The following is a 15,955-nucleotide window of genomic DNA, read 5'->3' on the forward strand; positions in this document are numbered from 1 at the left end:
TATTCATTTAAAAGCATTTGTTCTAGATCCATTGTTCTCTCAAATTTCTTCAAAAAAGGCAATATTTCACTTGGAAAGGAACAAAATGCTATGCATCACTTAGTTAATGGAACAACTTGAAAGAAAGTATATTTAAGTCCAGTAGGAAATTGGGTCACTGGTTGAGGAGGCTGTAACCTTATTCAAGCAGCAACCCCAATCCTTATCAGGGTGAAACACAAGTAAACCCCAAATTGGCCTGTGCTCGACCCTCTAGGAGCTTGGCACAATAGCAGTCAGACTTAATTAGAAGCAATGTGTGAAGTATTTATGCAGCAATTCAAACAGTTATAAAGAGAAAACAGAATACACTAACAATCTGACACTAATTTAGCAAAAAAGGGTACATGTTTAATATATTTTTTGCCGCCACAAGGACAAAAATCCAATCAGCAGAACCGGAGATATGCAATTAAAAATATTTCGGTAAAAATGGTACTGAAAAGCATAAAGCAGCAACTGTGGTTATCTACTCATGCCGGACAGGGGCAAAGTCACACATTCAGGCTGATTGAAATGGAGTACGGGCCTATTACAGTGACCAAGATAGGCCATCAGTAAAAAGTACCTTTATACCTGGCTGTGTAGCGTTGTGAGGTTCCGCGTTGAGGATGTGTCACGCAGTGGCAGGTCCAACAACCCTCCAGGCTATGATGTGAGGTCCGACAACAAGGATGTTTTACACAGCAGCAGTTCAGCTGAGATGCGGGCTGCAAGGCAAGGTTCTGCATCAAGGATGACTGGCACACCAGCACTTCTGATATGAAGCTGAGAGGCAATGTGTAGTGCTGCATCAGTTCTGCTGAGTTGGCAGAGCACCTTCAGGCCCATTTCCAAGGGTGCAGGACTGGGGTGGTGCCACTTAGGAGGCAGGACTCACAGCAGGCAGAGTCCAGGTGTAGGGTTCAAGGTGGTTGGAGCCTTTTCTGACCTTGAGGCTCTGCTCAGGAGGCCAGCCAACCAGCGCTTAGAGTCACTTTGGTGGTCCTAGGTTCAACGTACAGGTCCAGGTAGTAGAGCAGTAGGATAGCAGGGCAACAAAGTAGCAGGGCAGCAGAGTAGCAGTCCTTCTTGCAGCAGAGCAGCACAACAGTCCTTCTGAGTCTTCTACAGGTCTAGATGTGTTCTGAAGAGTTGTGTCTGATGTCCAATATTTAGACTTGGTGTTAGCTTTGAAGGGGGGAGAAGGTTCTGGAGTACTCCCCCTACAGATGTGGCTGGATTTATCTGCCTCCCTGCCTTGGCCCCAGTTTGTCTGATGGCACATAAGACTAGTGTCAAACCCTTTGTGAATGTGCTGAGGTAGAGTCTTTGTGATGTGCTAATATGGTAGGTGGCAGCTCCCCCCCACTATCAAGTTAGAGGTGGGCCATCCTACCAATACCTGTTCCTCCTTTGTCTCACTGTTTCACAACAATACTTGAAGACCAACTGCCAACTGCACCTAGTCATAAAACCCTGGATTCAGGCTGCAGCACCAAATGGTTAGGAAAAGGACAATGCCAACTTATAACAAGCACTGGCATAGCCAATAGGTCTCGCCTTTGGGACCTTTTAAGTGTTCAGCCATGCAGCAAATGAATACACAGGAGGAAGGACACTGAAAAAAACATGCAAATATGCTATAAAAAAAAGAAGAAAAAACATATATAGATATCTCTACTCTCGAAGACCAACAGACTTACAGTCAGCTTTGGACTAGGGGAACCTAGTTGAATGTGTGGAGTGCTCTTTGCATGTGAAGATGCCAGGAATGTGGAGACATGCTGATGTTCCGATCGAGAGGACGGTATGGTTTGTTCAAGGATCGTTGAGCTGGCGAAGTAGCCTGTTTTTTGGTGTATTGAAAGGAGGTGAGTTAAGGGGAGGCATGATGTTCTGGAAAGGGGATGTGGCGTGACCTTCAGGGCGGCCGACCGTTGGATGGGGGAGCAGTGGTCAGGGTTTGGCGTGTTCTCCCTGTGCTAGCAGGGGCCATTTAAAAATAACAGAAAATTGCGGGTGATCTAGCAATGGAGTCTGATTGATTTTTGCAGTACTGGTGGGCTTTTTTTCGTGTGTTAGTTGGATGTGGCTGACGGCTTGAGTACTGTGGAGCTGTGTTGAATTTGTGGCCTGGGACACTAGGTGCTACACATAGTATATGGTGACGCGTCAGTATAGTATACAAATTGCAAGGGGAAACAAAGCACTGTACATGGGGGAACAACTCAGAAGTGTGTAAATTGTAAGGGCAGGGCAAGCGTTTTACAGTAGAGGAACAAATCAGTATTAAATAAAAAGCGAGGGTGGCAGGGAGCGCTCTTCATGGTTTAGTCCGGGGAAAGGAGAGCCAGTAAGGTCTAGATTGGTGGAGGGACGTGCTTTAGAACTGAGATTCTGCGGTGAAGCGCTATACCACGAGAAAACCAGCGTCACCAGCAAGGGAAAGTGGTGTTTTACACTTTTGAAGAGTGCCCTGCCCCGTGTATTCGCATTACTAACGATCTAACAGCCTCATATCTCACCACTCAACTCCATAAAAACACAAGCTGGCTCATTCACTCTCGGTATAACATCTGCTGCTGCCCCCCATTGCGTACACCTCATGCCACCCACCCCGCCTCCACTTCACTCTTTACCATCTCTCATGTCTTCTCCTATTATTTTGAAAATCATTTTGAGCCCAATAGACCTTCCCCGCAGTCCTTATTGACAAGACTTCTCCTCTTGGCTTTAACCCCACCTTAGTTCTGATTGTATTAGCTATTAAGATTCCGCACTATCCCGATTGTTACACACCGGGATATAATGTATCTTTATAATAATATGTTGTTTTAAGTTTATAATGATATGTTTAACAACAAGGAGCCAAGTCAAGTGGACCCTATACGTGGGCTTGATTCTTATTATACATGGAGAAAAATGTTAGTTTATTAATTTTTTTAAAAAGGGTTTTTTTGTACAGCAGAAATGCTGAACTCGCATATTTGAAAGTGTTCTAATATCTGACAATGAAGAAAAAGACAGCTCCATAAAATTAAATATTTGCCTGAGTTCACACTATTTGAGACCAGTTTATGGGTAAAGTACATTACAGGTAGGTTGAGTAGACTATTCAATTTACTTGACCTGCAGGTCTAGTAAAGATTTTATGATTTTTTGAGGCTTCGAAGCGGGTGACTAGAAAACAGATGCCAGTGGAACAGTGGGAAGTAGGTTCATGAGAGTCATTCAGTTGGTGGTGAGATCCTTGCCACATTCAAATGAGCGGACATATGTATTGGCTTGGTGTGAATTTTTGGAGTCTGGAGTTCACAGAAGGGGGCAGGTGAGCTTTGGAGGCAGAGAGAGTATGTGGTGCACTTAATTTTCGACATTATGAGGAATGGTTGGTCTAAGGGTACCATTGTGGGAAAGCTGGCAGGGATTGCTTTTGTAGGAAAACTGGTATGGGGATATGAACCATCAGTTGGTGAGGGAACCATTGGCGTGGCCAATACTGCAGCAGGTACTTAAGAGTATTGTCTTTGGTGTGCAGGGACGATTTGGAGGTGGTGCTGTTTTCCCCGTTGATGTTATGGATGTTTTTTGGGGCTTTCATGTATCAGAGTGTTTGGGAAATAAGGACAGGTTGGGCCTGGACAATGGAAACATTGAAGGGATTGAAGGTTAAATGGTGATATATCTGAAATGCTCCAAGACTGACCAACAAGGAAGAGGGAAGAGGACTGTGATTGAGGTAGACCCTAGAAGAGGTTGTCCGATGGCATGGTGGGACAGATATATGGAAGGTGGGGGGGGGGTCAGTGGTCCGGTTTTAGACACAGCAACGGAGCCAGGGTGGCAGCCTTCCAGTGATTGGCAGGGCTGCCTAAGGCTTAGTGGTGCCAGAACTGAATGTGGGGGAGGACGCACTATTTCAGAATAAGTGCAGCTATGGATGCGCATAGACAAGGATGGATGGACAGGTACCAAGAACATGCTGTCGGAACGGTGGGCATCAAAGTGTTACAAATAGTATGTGATAGATAGGGGTGGGACCTATTAAAAATTATGAGATTAATAAAATGTGTTGGTTTGTTGTAGGTACTGTTCGAAGCCCAGGCAGGGACTAATTGCTGGTTTGGATAACAGGCAATTCTTTTGTTAAGTGGGGTCACAACCATGCAGCGGCACTGAGTACACTTAGGTTTCAGTGGGACGAAATTTCGGGTGAGGTGGTTTGGAAAAGGAGGTATGTTATGGAAGGAGCTTCTGCCAACACTGAACAAAATGCTGCGTACAGAGGACTGCCCAGATGTTCTAACCATTCATTTGAGGAAAATGGCCTGGTGAGGTCAAAAGGTTTGGCACTTATAAAAGCTTTAAAGGGCAAAATAAGTTAGATCAATTTACAATGAGCGGACGCTTTTATATTGTTGACTGAGCTTATTGCCAGAAGGGTGTGGCGTGGTGCCGATCGACCAGCAGCTATTGACAAACCTCGGAGTAATGTGAACAGAGAGCTCGGGAAAATTTGCAGAGATAACGAGAAAGATAGAGTCAGCTACTGAGATGTGAAATTCCATTTTTTACGGAGAGATGGTGTACACTAGACAACAATGGGGGTGGTTTTGTATCTTCTGCAGTTATGGGAGATGTTTGCAGCTGTGTTGAGTGTTCTAATATGATGAGTGAAGACAATGGGTGGTTTGGGGGAAAAACACAGAGACAGGGGTTTTCTGAGTGGCCAATTACCAGGAGGTTTGCATAGTTGAAATGATTGTACTGGGTGGAAAAAACAGTTGGAAGGTGGGGCAAGTTAATATTTTCAGAGAACAGGAAGTTGAGATGATAAAGTGTTATCAAGTAGATAAGGCATAGGAAGTAAGGAAGAAGTCAGTGATGGCCATCTGAGTTGGTTGGGGAGTTTTGAAGTGGTACTTAGGGGTAGGGGAAAATAGGTGAATACCTATCTATAGTGAGGCGATTATAGTTTGTACGCCATGGGCCACCCAGGTTATAGTTGAATTTGTAATATGCACCCGCTTCAATAAAGTAGCTTTGTCCCACTACGCTGTTGTCAGTGGTCTGTGCTGCGCCCTCTCGTCCAATGAGATACAGAGATAGAAACACAATTTGCTTTCTTGAACTCTATTAAAAGGCAACCATTTTTAAAGAAAATGTGAAGAATATATATGTGACGCCAAAAGACCAATGCTAGGAAGCAGAAGTGATGTTAAAATATGTTGCACTCTGTCTCCAGGGCGAACATAATAATAACTACGTACATTTTTTTCTCGTAGAACTGTGTGAATAGTTACACTAAAAACTGGTTAAATACACTACCAAATTAAATGGTACAAAGGTGCAACCATTAAAATAGCTCACGTGTTAAATCACTGCAGTATCCTATAAACAACCTCAAGTGAACAGGTTTGACTTTTCCCGTGGGCAACCGCAATTCTCGTGCGTATATTGTTTGGTAAAGAGAACCGGCAAACTGAATAGTTCGCTCGCATATAATGTACGGCTACTAAAGTGGCAAGAAAGCGGTAAGCAAAGCATAGAAGTGCGTGTATTACAGAGAAACGTGTGTAAGTATGCACCTGTCAACAAGGCATTGCATTTGACAAAGGTGTATCAGTTTTTCACATGGAAGAGTCAGGGTTTCAAGTACGGATTTTGCTTTAAAGAATACTACACACCAGCATCACTGAAGATACACTTACATTGCCGTGGGAACACTTGCGCAAGATGCAAATATATTCGCCACCCAGGAGACACATTTATCATCACTATACAAACACGGTGCCCCCCTCACCCTGGTACAATTATTCTCTAATTTTGCATCTGTGTCTCTGATAGCGGACACCTCTTCTGTACGACTCAGTTCACTTTAAATCCTGGAAAGAGGGAGCAATCTGAATGCCTGCGAAGCAGGCACCTCACTGATGCCGTTCTGTTGTTCTCCCTGGCTATGCTTCCAAGGATGGCACTGACTCCAATGTTTCCAACACGGGGGGGATGAGGGTCTCACAGTCTCCATGCTCAATCGTATCTTCAAAGGAGGCAATGAAGCCCTTCCTGCCCTAAACCCACAAAGCGCAAGAAACTAGTTAAACAAGTCACCAATGTGCGAGCTGCGTGGTGTGCACGCGCTCGTGTGACGTCTGACAGATAACAGATGGCACACTGCACGCCCCGGCTTGTAACCGCAAGCCGTAGGCCTGGGCGGATACATTTCTTGGGAAAGGTGGGACATGCACCCGCCGTTGCCCTAGACTGCACGCAAAGCCCAATAGGAAAAATGCAACAAAAAAAACACACGCACGAGCATGTAAAAAGTACTGAGTAAACCTTGAAGCCCTTACAAAAAGTCTTGCACAAGAGCGCATGCGTGCTGGCTCAGTTGAGACCTAAAAAGGAAATTTTCAGAACTCCAGACTTAAAATCCAACTTTACCAATAAAGAGGGTTTTAAATTACAATGCTTTAAAGACAAAAGTATCTGTTCCTACCTGCTCCCAATACAACTCAAGAACTTAGTAAATGTTAGAAGTGAAATCAATATTATCCTATAGGAGAGGGAGGCCTCACAGTGGTGAAAAACAAATTTTTGTTTTTTCGCTCTCAGGACATGTAAAACTCAAAAGTACATGCCCTACTATTTAAATACACTGCACCCTGCCCTATTGGCTTTGAGGACCTACCCTATTGCTGACACATATGTATTAAAAAAGGAGGTTTAATCCTGCAAAAGGTTTATTTTGGCAGGTCTAAATAGCAGTTTAAAACTGCCCACACAGGCTGCAATGGCAAGCCTGAGGCATGTTTAAAGGGCTAGTTAAGTGGGTGCTACAATTATTGCTGCAGGCCCATAGTAGTATTTGATTTAGAGGCCCTGGGTACATGTGTTACCACTTTACTAGGGACCTATAAGTATATTAAATGTATCATTTGGGTGTAAATCATTTTTAACATATTTAAAGGAGAGAGCACACACTAGCAATGGTTAGCAGTGGTAAAGTACGCAGAGTCCTTAAAGACAACAGAACGGGTTCAGATAACAGGAGTGTTGTTGCAAAAAGTTTGGGGATGACTGCATAGAGAGGGCCAAGTCTAACAAGTCCTAATACCATCTTCTCCACAATGGCTGTCTATGAGGAATGTGCCACCCAGGGTCAGGGGCTAAAGTAAAGAGAACTTGATTTTACAGACCAGACATACTCTTGAGGTGGATCTACTTTTATACACCTATCACTGTCCAAGATTTGCTTCTACAATGGGCGAAATATCATTACTCAGGTGCACACATATGCCTAGGAATAGTTTTAAAGGAGGCCACCATCTCGACTGCACAGAAAAAGTATAAAAATGGGACATACATGTCCTGTTCAGTTCAGCAATAAAGTACTGCCATTTTCTTTGAATTCGGCAGTAGGAGAATATGTTGTCCTTATGTTTTAGTCAGGCACCAGGTATGTGCGTAGCCTGCTGCTTGGGCAGGTTAGGGCACTGTGCAGTTCGTAAAAGTAATCGTCTATTGACATTGAGCTAGGTTGGATTACATTAGGGTATGATGTGAAGCAGTGATACTCAAAGTACGGCCCGCGGGCCGCATGCGGCCCTCCTGACCTTTACATGTGGCCCCCTGGGCAGCAGCAGCACTGGACTGCCGTTTACTCGACTCAGCACTAACATGAAAAAAAAGTTAAATGTACAGCAAACACTTATTTAAAGGTTAATTGCGGTTAGGGAAAGGAAGTAACTAGGACCTTTACTTTAGGAACACCTTCATTTGTAAAGACAGCCACTAGATATACGTGCTTTGCTTCCCCTAAACCCACTTTACACCCCCCGCTGGCATCAGTGCGGCCCTCGGTCACACCATAGACCAAATTTTGCGCCCCCCGGGAAAATATTTGTGTGTACCCATGCGTTAGAGTCTCGTATTAGCCTACTTCACTGAATTTTTGCCTCAAGAGGCACAACCGCTGCATAAGTTACTAATAATGACGAGAAGGGGCGTGCGCAACTGTTTCTGTTCCCAGTGTGAGGTTTGTACATCAGGCACTGAGCAAAATTGAATGAGAGTCAGAGTTTGTGTTATATAATGTGTGGTGCAACGTATTCCTCAAACGTGTGCCGTTTAATGTAAGTTTCCTTAAGGTTGCTAGCTGAATGCTTTTTAAAAAAAAAAAATCAGAAACTCTTTAGTGTGGCTCTTAGCCTCTCGAACAATATACAGACTGTGCTTATCTTTTGCGACCTCAAACGAAATGTATAGAGTGACATCCACTAAATCTTTAGGACTTCCATACATTCTAGTCAATTATCCCACTGACAAGTAGGTTATCATTTTGTTCAGTGTAAATTGTAACTAGGAATCGTCTTTTGTAAATTTCTTTCTTTTTGGACAGTGCTCCAAGGCTCTCCAAGTCAGTATGCGAAAGCTCTTGAATCGACATCCAAATGACATCAGAGCCATACTTTGTTTACAAACATAATCGCAAAAAGACATAATTAATCAATGAAAACAATGTATTCAATATCACTCAGGGCCCTGCTCTTTATAACGCACCTACACCAAACCAGGGGGCATATCAGCAACAACCGGCAATAATTATCGCTAAGCGCACTTAGCGCTAGGATAATCATCGCCGGCTAGCGTGGATTTTTATCGCTGAGATAGCGTGCTATTAGCAACACTTATCTCAAAAGCAATAAAAATCCTAGCGCTAACTGCCTAACGTGAGATTATCGCTGGAAACCCGGCGATAATCTCACGAAATGTGGCGTTAGCTTGTTGATAGGGACTCACAAACTTAGCCATGATATCCACCTTCCATAGGATATCATGGCTAACTCAGTCCTGAAGCAGGCATAAGGAAAGTAGCGATAACAGGGGTTATCGCTACTTTTTCTGCCGCTATGCTTCATAGCGTCGGGCTTGATGATAGGAGAAATGTCGCTTAGCGACATTTCTCCTGTCATGTCAGGTCAGGAACGCCCACTTTGCATCTCATTAGAGATGCAAAGCTGGGCGTTAAGAATAGGTGCGCTAATGCAAGGTTTCACGCGTTAGCGTGACCTTGCTAATTAGGCGATAAAATTACGTCCCCAAAAGCGGCGATAATTCTCTATCGCCGCCTTGTTAATATGCCCGATTGTGTTCCAAAACACCCCTCATGCAATGATGCACGGACCCTGTCTTCAGCCCAACCCTTCTTTATAGAAAGCATCGACTTGTGGAAGGATGGGGCACTGTGGGTGCTTACTGGGCAGGGTGTGGGTGGATTCAATGGAATGCATGACTTCCGTGAGCCTATCAATGATGTCGGCATTTGTTGTATGAGGGGCAGAGCACTTACCTAACCTGGCGTGAGTCCTATCCAAGACTCTAGCCCTAGGCTGCAGCTGTTCATGGGATTATTCATCGCTGCATCCATAATGTGACAAACAGAGACTAGATTCGCTTGATGTTAAACCCCGCCACTTTGTGTACGCCCTCACTGAGTGAATAACCACAGCAGACACAGGCAGTCACCGTGTTGGGATATCTCAGCACAGTGATGACATTGGTTGTCACGTCGATGGGAACCTTAATAACATCTTTTCAGCTCAGAAGCTTTTCAAACAAATGTTATTTTTCTCTTAGAAGCCATAAACAAGATTCCGGTGAAAATGGCTTGGGCATTGGTGTCAGCGTTTGTTTGCTGCAGGAAGCCTTGGTTATTACACTCATTGACATTGATGGCAGAATATTTTGATTTAGATTCTAGATAATCCACGATTCTGGTCATTGTCTGTTTCGGATCAGGATCACTGCCTGGACATTTCTGAATTGTGCGTCCTCCTATCCTGACCGAAGGGGGATGTAAGGTCGCCTCCATTAGCTTTAACATCACATGGGAACACAATGTAAATACTGTTTCCTCTTTCTGATGCGCCCTGTTGGTACAAAAACAGTCTGTATTAGAGACCTTGCATTGCGGGGTAGTAAGGTTTCTCTTGCTTATCTGGTAGGATATTTGCAACACCTTTATATTAAAACAGTCTCCTGAACACAAAGCAATGTTCATAGGCAATGTTTTGTGAAATAGTTATTGATTCCTGCACTTGAGACTAGAACACATTTCCAGTGATTGCACGGCGTAAAGTTTCTATTGCAGCGACCCATATTGTGTTTCTTTATGGCAATGTGCCCTCTCCATATGAAATATCCGTCATTATGTGATGTGCATTGCCCTCAATCTGGAAATGCTGCTTCAGGAAACAGCATGAAACGGCCAAAGTCCCCCGAAAGAAAGGAAATGTGTATGGCGCTTGAACTAATGTAACAAACCTGCAGCTGAGAGTTCCTGATAAAAGCCATTCTGAGCTAATAATAAAGAAAAATAGCCGCCATCTCGCCCTGCTGCGATAACTGACAAAAATCAGGCCCGGCAGCATTTTGTCATGGATCACTGAAGCCTTCCGTTAATTGTATGTCTTCCCTCCATATTACACCCTTGTGTCACCATGACTCTCATCTGCCATGGAGTTGGCTTGTTTGCACAATCTCCGTCCCCCACGTCTCCTGACTCCAGGGACACTCAGCTAGGTCAGTGGCTCTTAACCTTCTGACTTTTGTGAGCCCCTTGAACTGGAAGCTGGACTCCCAAGTCATTTCAACTATTTGAACCTCAACAATAATGCACACAAAATATACTTTTCTCTGCAACTGCATGTTTAAATATGAGAGACTGCATACTAGCTAGAAGACCATGGGCCCTTTTATGTAAAGGGTCCACTTTCCCTGTTTACGCATGGCGCACCTTAATACAGGTGCTCAAGGCGCAAACAGGGAAAGTGCGCCCTATCACATAGAATGCGCTGCCTCCGGGGAAGCTGGGAGCTGGCGCTGCTCTGGGGGCAGCGCATTCTTGTGAAAAATGGAGCGGCTACTTGGAAGCCACTCCCTGTTTTCACAGTGCAGGCGGCTACCGCCTGCACTTTTAAAGGGGATTAGAGATCCCCTTGCAGGCGGGTGCAGTCAGTGATTGCACCCACCTGCAATGGGATGTCTGAGGATTCCATGGGACCAGAGGGCTGTCATCAACGGGGGTGCACTGACAGTGTGCCACCTTTTAGATGGCACACTGTAAGTGCGCCTCCTGAGTGCTTCTTCGCCTCTGCTCCCGCGTCTGTAATATGTTGCGGGAGCAGAGGCACAGGAATTCCCTCATTTGCAAGGGGAACGCCCCCATGCAAATGAAGGAATGCCCCATGAACATAGTACTGGCCCTTTATGTATGCCAGCGCTATTGTTATTACAGAAGAGGCCACACAAGCTTCTGCTGCACCTTCTGAAATACCAAAGTACCCCGGGGTACGCAAAGCGATCTCAAATGTCCATTGCACCCTCAGGGCACTAATGCAATACGGTCCCAGATGACCATAATGCCAGATTACATGCTGCCTACTGGGAAGTTCTGCTGAAAAGTGCAGGCATCCATCTTTTCCGATACAAGAAATATAGATCTTTGGAGTATGTAAGTGCCTGACCATGTAAAGGAGTGGATGGTGGAACATGTAGCCTGAAAGGGCCTTTAGGGCAATGTGTATGCATGCTTATGTCACCGAGCAGTTAGAACACTGGCATTCTAGGTGTGCAGAGGTGTATCATTTTGTAGAAAATCATGACCAACTCAAAAGTGTTTTTATCAAAAGCTGATTCCAAGTTCAGGTTGGAACATTTTTTAACGCTAACAGTAACTGTGCGCTTTTACTCACGATTCGTCCTAAACTATTTGTGAGCTTCTAACCAAAAGCATTTTTAAATGCTTATGATTTTTTTCAAACGTATCTTAATTGATTTTATTAGTATATATATCAGGTATACTGGGGAGTCAATACAGTAAGTTTTAAGAATTATTGTTACTTGATGAAACTATTATCCTCATAGGAGAAAGCACCTTTAGACAGTAACCGGAGCTCAAAATGCTTATGATAATTGACAGAACATAATGGTCACAATTCATGCGGGTCCCAGGACCCCTCTGAATTGTGGTTACAGTCACCTAAATGGGGTTCGTGGACGGGGCTCCAGAGTCCAAATGTTCAGAAACTCTGAGCTAGGCATTTCGACACAATGATGAGGTTACATGCTTGCTTTTATAATCCATTATGATACAATGCTGATCAAAGCATCATATGAGCTCTTTCTCTTTTATTAGTGGTTTAGCTAAACATGAATTTGAAAGTGCAGACATCTGGACAACAGCTGTCTCCTCACATATTCTAGAGCAATAGTGGAGTGTCTTGACTTCTGGATAAATATCTTGCCTTCCGGTTTGCTTTTTTTTATTTTTTATTCTGTTCTGTTGGTATTACTGAATCACAGGCTGCACATTGTGTGGCGAAATCTAGGTTCAAAAATGCTTTGTTGTTTACAGAGATTAATATAGCCTATTAAAGTAATGAGTAGGGGTGGGCGGAATTTGCGGAATTAACTTCCGCAAATTATCGCGAAAATGCAGAAAATCTCCGCAAACACGCCGGAAATATCGCGAAGACGCGGAAGTTTTTTTGCCGCCTGTTCGCGGTATTTTTTGCGTGATCGCGGGTCGCCAACTTACCCATGCGGTTGCTCACGGGCACAGCCATCTTGTTTTCACTTGTCCCGCCCTCTGGCGATGTTTACTTCCTGTTCCGGGTCGCGCAATGCATGTTCGCGGTCGATATTTCCTGTTCGCGACCGCTTTTACTTGATCGCGTTGCTTTTTGCTTGCTCAGGGAGAAAATATCGCGCGAACTTGCGCACGTGGTCGCAATGGGCGCGGCCATCTTGTTTTCCACTCTATTGCATGGTTCTGGGGCCTGATTTTCAATCCTCCCTAAATCTTTTCAATCCTTTGTTTATAGCCACTTTTTTTGGATCTTTATTACTTATTATTTCTCTAACTATTTTCCTGCCTCTATATTTTTGTTTTTTGTCTACTTTTTTTTTGTTTTTTAGCTACTTTTTCTCTTTGTATTGCCCGCTATTTATTTCCTTTACTCCTTTATTTATTTTACCTTTTCTTTCCCGCCCCGTCCCCAGAACCATGTCCAAGGGCAGGGCTGTTCGCCGGCGCAGCCAGAGCCGCGACCGCCTTCCTTGCGGAAGGCGGCGCCCACAAGGGGTGCATGCACGGGCCTTATTTGGGGAGGCGGAGTTGGCTGCACTAATTTTCTTTGTGCAGCGCCACCTCCCCTCAACCCTGGCAGCAGGTGGCAGGCCTGGGTCCGGGTACGGCCTCCGGGAGCGTCAGCAGCGGTGGGGGAAGGTGCGCCGGGCAGTGTCGCGCATCTCTGGGGTCCGGCGCACCCAGGCACAGCTGACGCACCGGTGGTCCGACATCCTGGACCGTGAGCAGGACCTGCTGGACCTGCTAGGAGTGGAGGTCCCGGGGCTTGGTGAGTACCTATTTAATTATTACAACTTTGTGTCTGTTCTTCTGCTCTATGTTATATATTGCGAATATCTTTTTTTCCTTCCAACCAGCTAGAATGTTGCTGCTTACAATACATTCCAGGTTAATAACGTTTAAAAGTCTTCTGTGATTATGACACAGGTGCTCTTCTGCGCTACTACTAATCTTACTTGTTTGCAGCTTTGCGTTTGCGCTTGCTTAGCGTGATTCTTTACGAGTTTATTTTAGAGAAATTAAGTTACGTAATGCTACAGTGACTCACGTCCACTCCTTACTTTGTCCTGTCACTAATAGATAGGGGCGGATTGATACTTAGGTTTAGGTACTTTGTATGAGCTTCTAATTGGTTAGTGGTATGCGTGATGCCCCCCTCACTCAGTTACGTGACGTGCTGCTAGTACGGCAGTCTTTAGAACCTTTTCTAGTTTGTTCAATGAGTGGAGGTAGGCTTTGCAGTTACTTAGCAGTAGCAGATCAGCATCAATCAAACCAAAATTTGGTGTATACAAAAAATGTAGTCATGTTCATGTGTCCTCCATGATTGGATCATACACATTGTTGAGGAATACAGTGGAAATGCATACTTAATGTACAATTGGCATGCCTGGAATAGGTGGGCTAGGTTGGGTGGTACGTTGTACTAATACTTAGGCTTACTTGTAACTTAGTTTTCTGGAATCAGAATGGAAGAATGGATTACTGTTGATAAATAGTAACTTAAGTAGTCGAACTGCGAATCCCACGATATTACATGTTGACCAGATGAGATCGGTCAATGTAGTTATTGCAATTGTTGTTTACATAAGTGTTTTTTGACCGTTGTTGAAAAATATTGTATTTGTTTGACACCATCCATCAATGTTTGTCTCTTTCTTAATTCTTATATCTCTCCTGTCCATCAGCACCCAGGGGCAGACCGACAGGGACTGGACAGTCGGCGGGACAGGAACACCACCAGGAGGACACCGCTGAGGGCTCCTCTGCTGGCCCCAGTAAGTCTTCTTGTTTTTAATAATATTTCTTATTCCATAACTTTTACTGCCCCATTTCTCCCGAACTATAGTGTGTTTCCAAATGCTATTTTTTTACCACCAATTATCCTTCGATCTGTACGGTTTCAAAAAGCTTATCCCTGCCTCCGCTATGATGACTGAGTACTACTACATACTATCAGTCTGTCTGTCTGTACTGTAGTAGCTAGTCTTGCCCAGTTGGCCAGTGCCACTCTTTGTGAAAGGTTGTAATATAAAACTCATATTCACCAGTAGCTCGTACAATCCGTTGGGTCGTTGTCTTGTACTACTTTTTACAATTATTGATGTTGAGGCTTTGAAAAGTCACAGCAACAACAGCCCTACCAGATTTCTTAATATTTTGATATGATACCCTATAGGACATACCACTGTTGTAGGGATCTTGCACATACATTTGCACCAGAAAATAGGATGTTGGTGATGGTAGGTTGGACCTTCCTTGCACACCTCAATCAGAAATTCCGCACCCACCACAATTCCACTGCTTGACTATAGTACTGTCTTGTCATACCTATTAGGTCTCGGAACCCTCCCCCCAAGATAACCAACAAGTAGACAATCCAGAACATAACACACCCAACCTCTGTCGTGGAAGCAATTCACATGCACACCCTTACTTTAATTTGCTCACTCGTGTAAGTTAGTCCACTCCACACCAAATACCACGAAGTCTATGTAAGTTTAAAATGTTTATTTCAATTTGAGAAGGTCTGTACACTGTTTTCTTAGCAGCACCAACCGGCAAATCAATAACATTAAAACAATATACATTGTTACACTTATACAGTTGGGAATTAAATCATAATAACTGAACAGTGGTGGAAGGCAGCACCACCATCCCATAGCAATTTAGTTTATATACATTTATAAATGAAGATGTGAGTGAAGGGACCCCTCACCTCAGAAGAACCTAGTACTGGTAGTTGGTGCATCGTTCAGAAGCTCTGGTTCGTAGAAGGGAATCTTGCGCCTGTAATGCGAAAAAAGAAATGGTGTGCGTTAGTATATTGCAACTTGCAAGCATTTCTCAGCCGTGCCAAAAAGTGTAGCATCTATGGATAAGCAATATGGACTAACAGTAACAGTAGTACACCAGTTCTTCCTAAAAAAGTGGCTTGTTAATGTTTGTTGACCGCTTGTACGCAGCGCGTAGACTAGACAGTAGCAGTGTGAGGCAGGTCATGTGGGCTCAAAGGTGTCTTAAGAAGCTGCAAGGTAAAGGTAACGTCACATGTGCATGGCTAGGGCTAATCAAGCAAATGCTACAATGATCATATAACTTAGTGTCTACTCTACTACTACCTGATTTGTACTAGTGATGTATGCTAGTATTAACTCATTTTTCAACCTTGCTACTGATCAATAGGGGGGAGGTGTATATGTCGCCTAATAAATGGGTAATGTTTTCTAGGCGCACTACCGACCACCATTGCTGGGGCCAGCGAAGGCGACGCCGAGGGCG

Source organism: Triturus cristatus, chromosome 8 (assembly GCF_964204655.1).
Source record: "Triturus cristatus chromosome 8, aTriCri1.1, whole genome shotgun sequence".
Classification (NCBI taxonomy): Eukaryota; Metazoa; Chordata; class Amphibia; order Caudata; family Salamandridae; genus Triturus; species Triturus cristatus.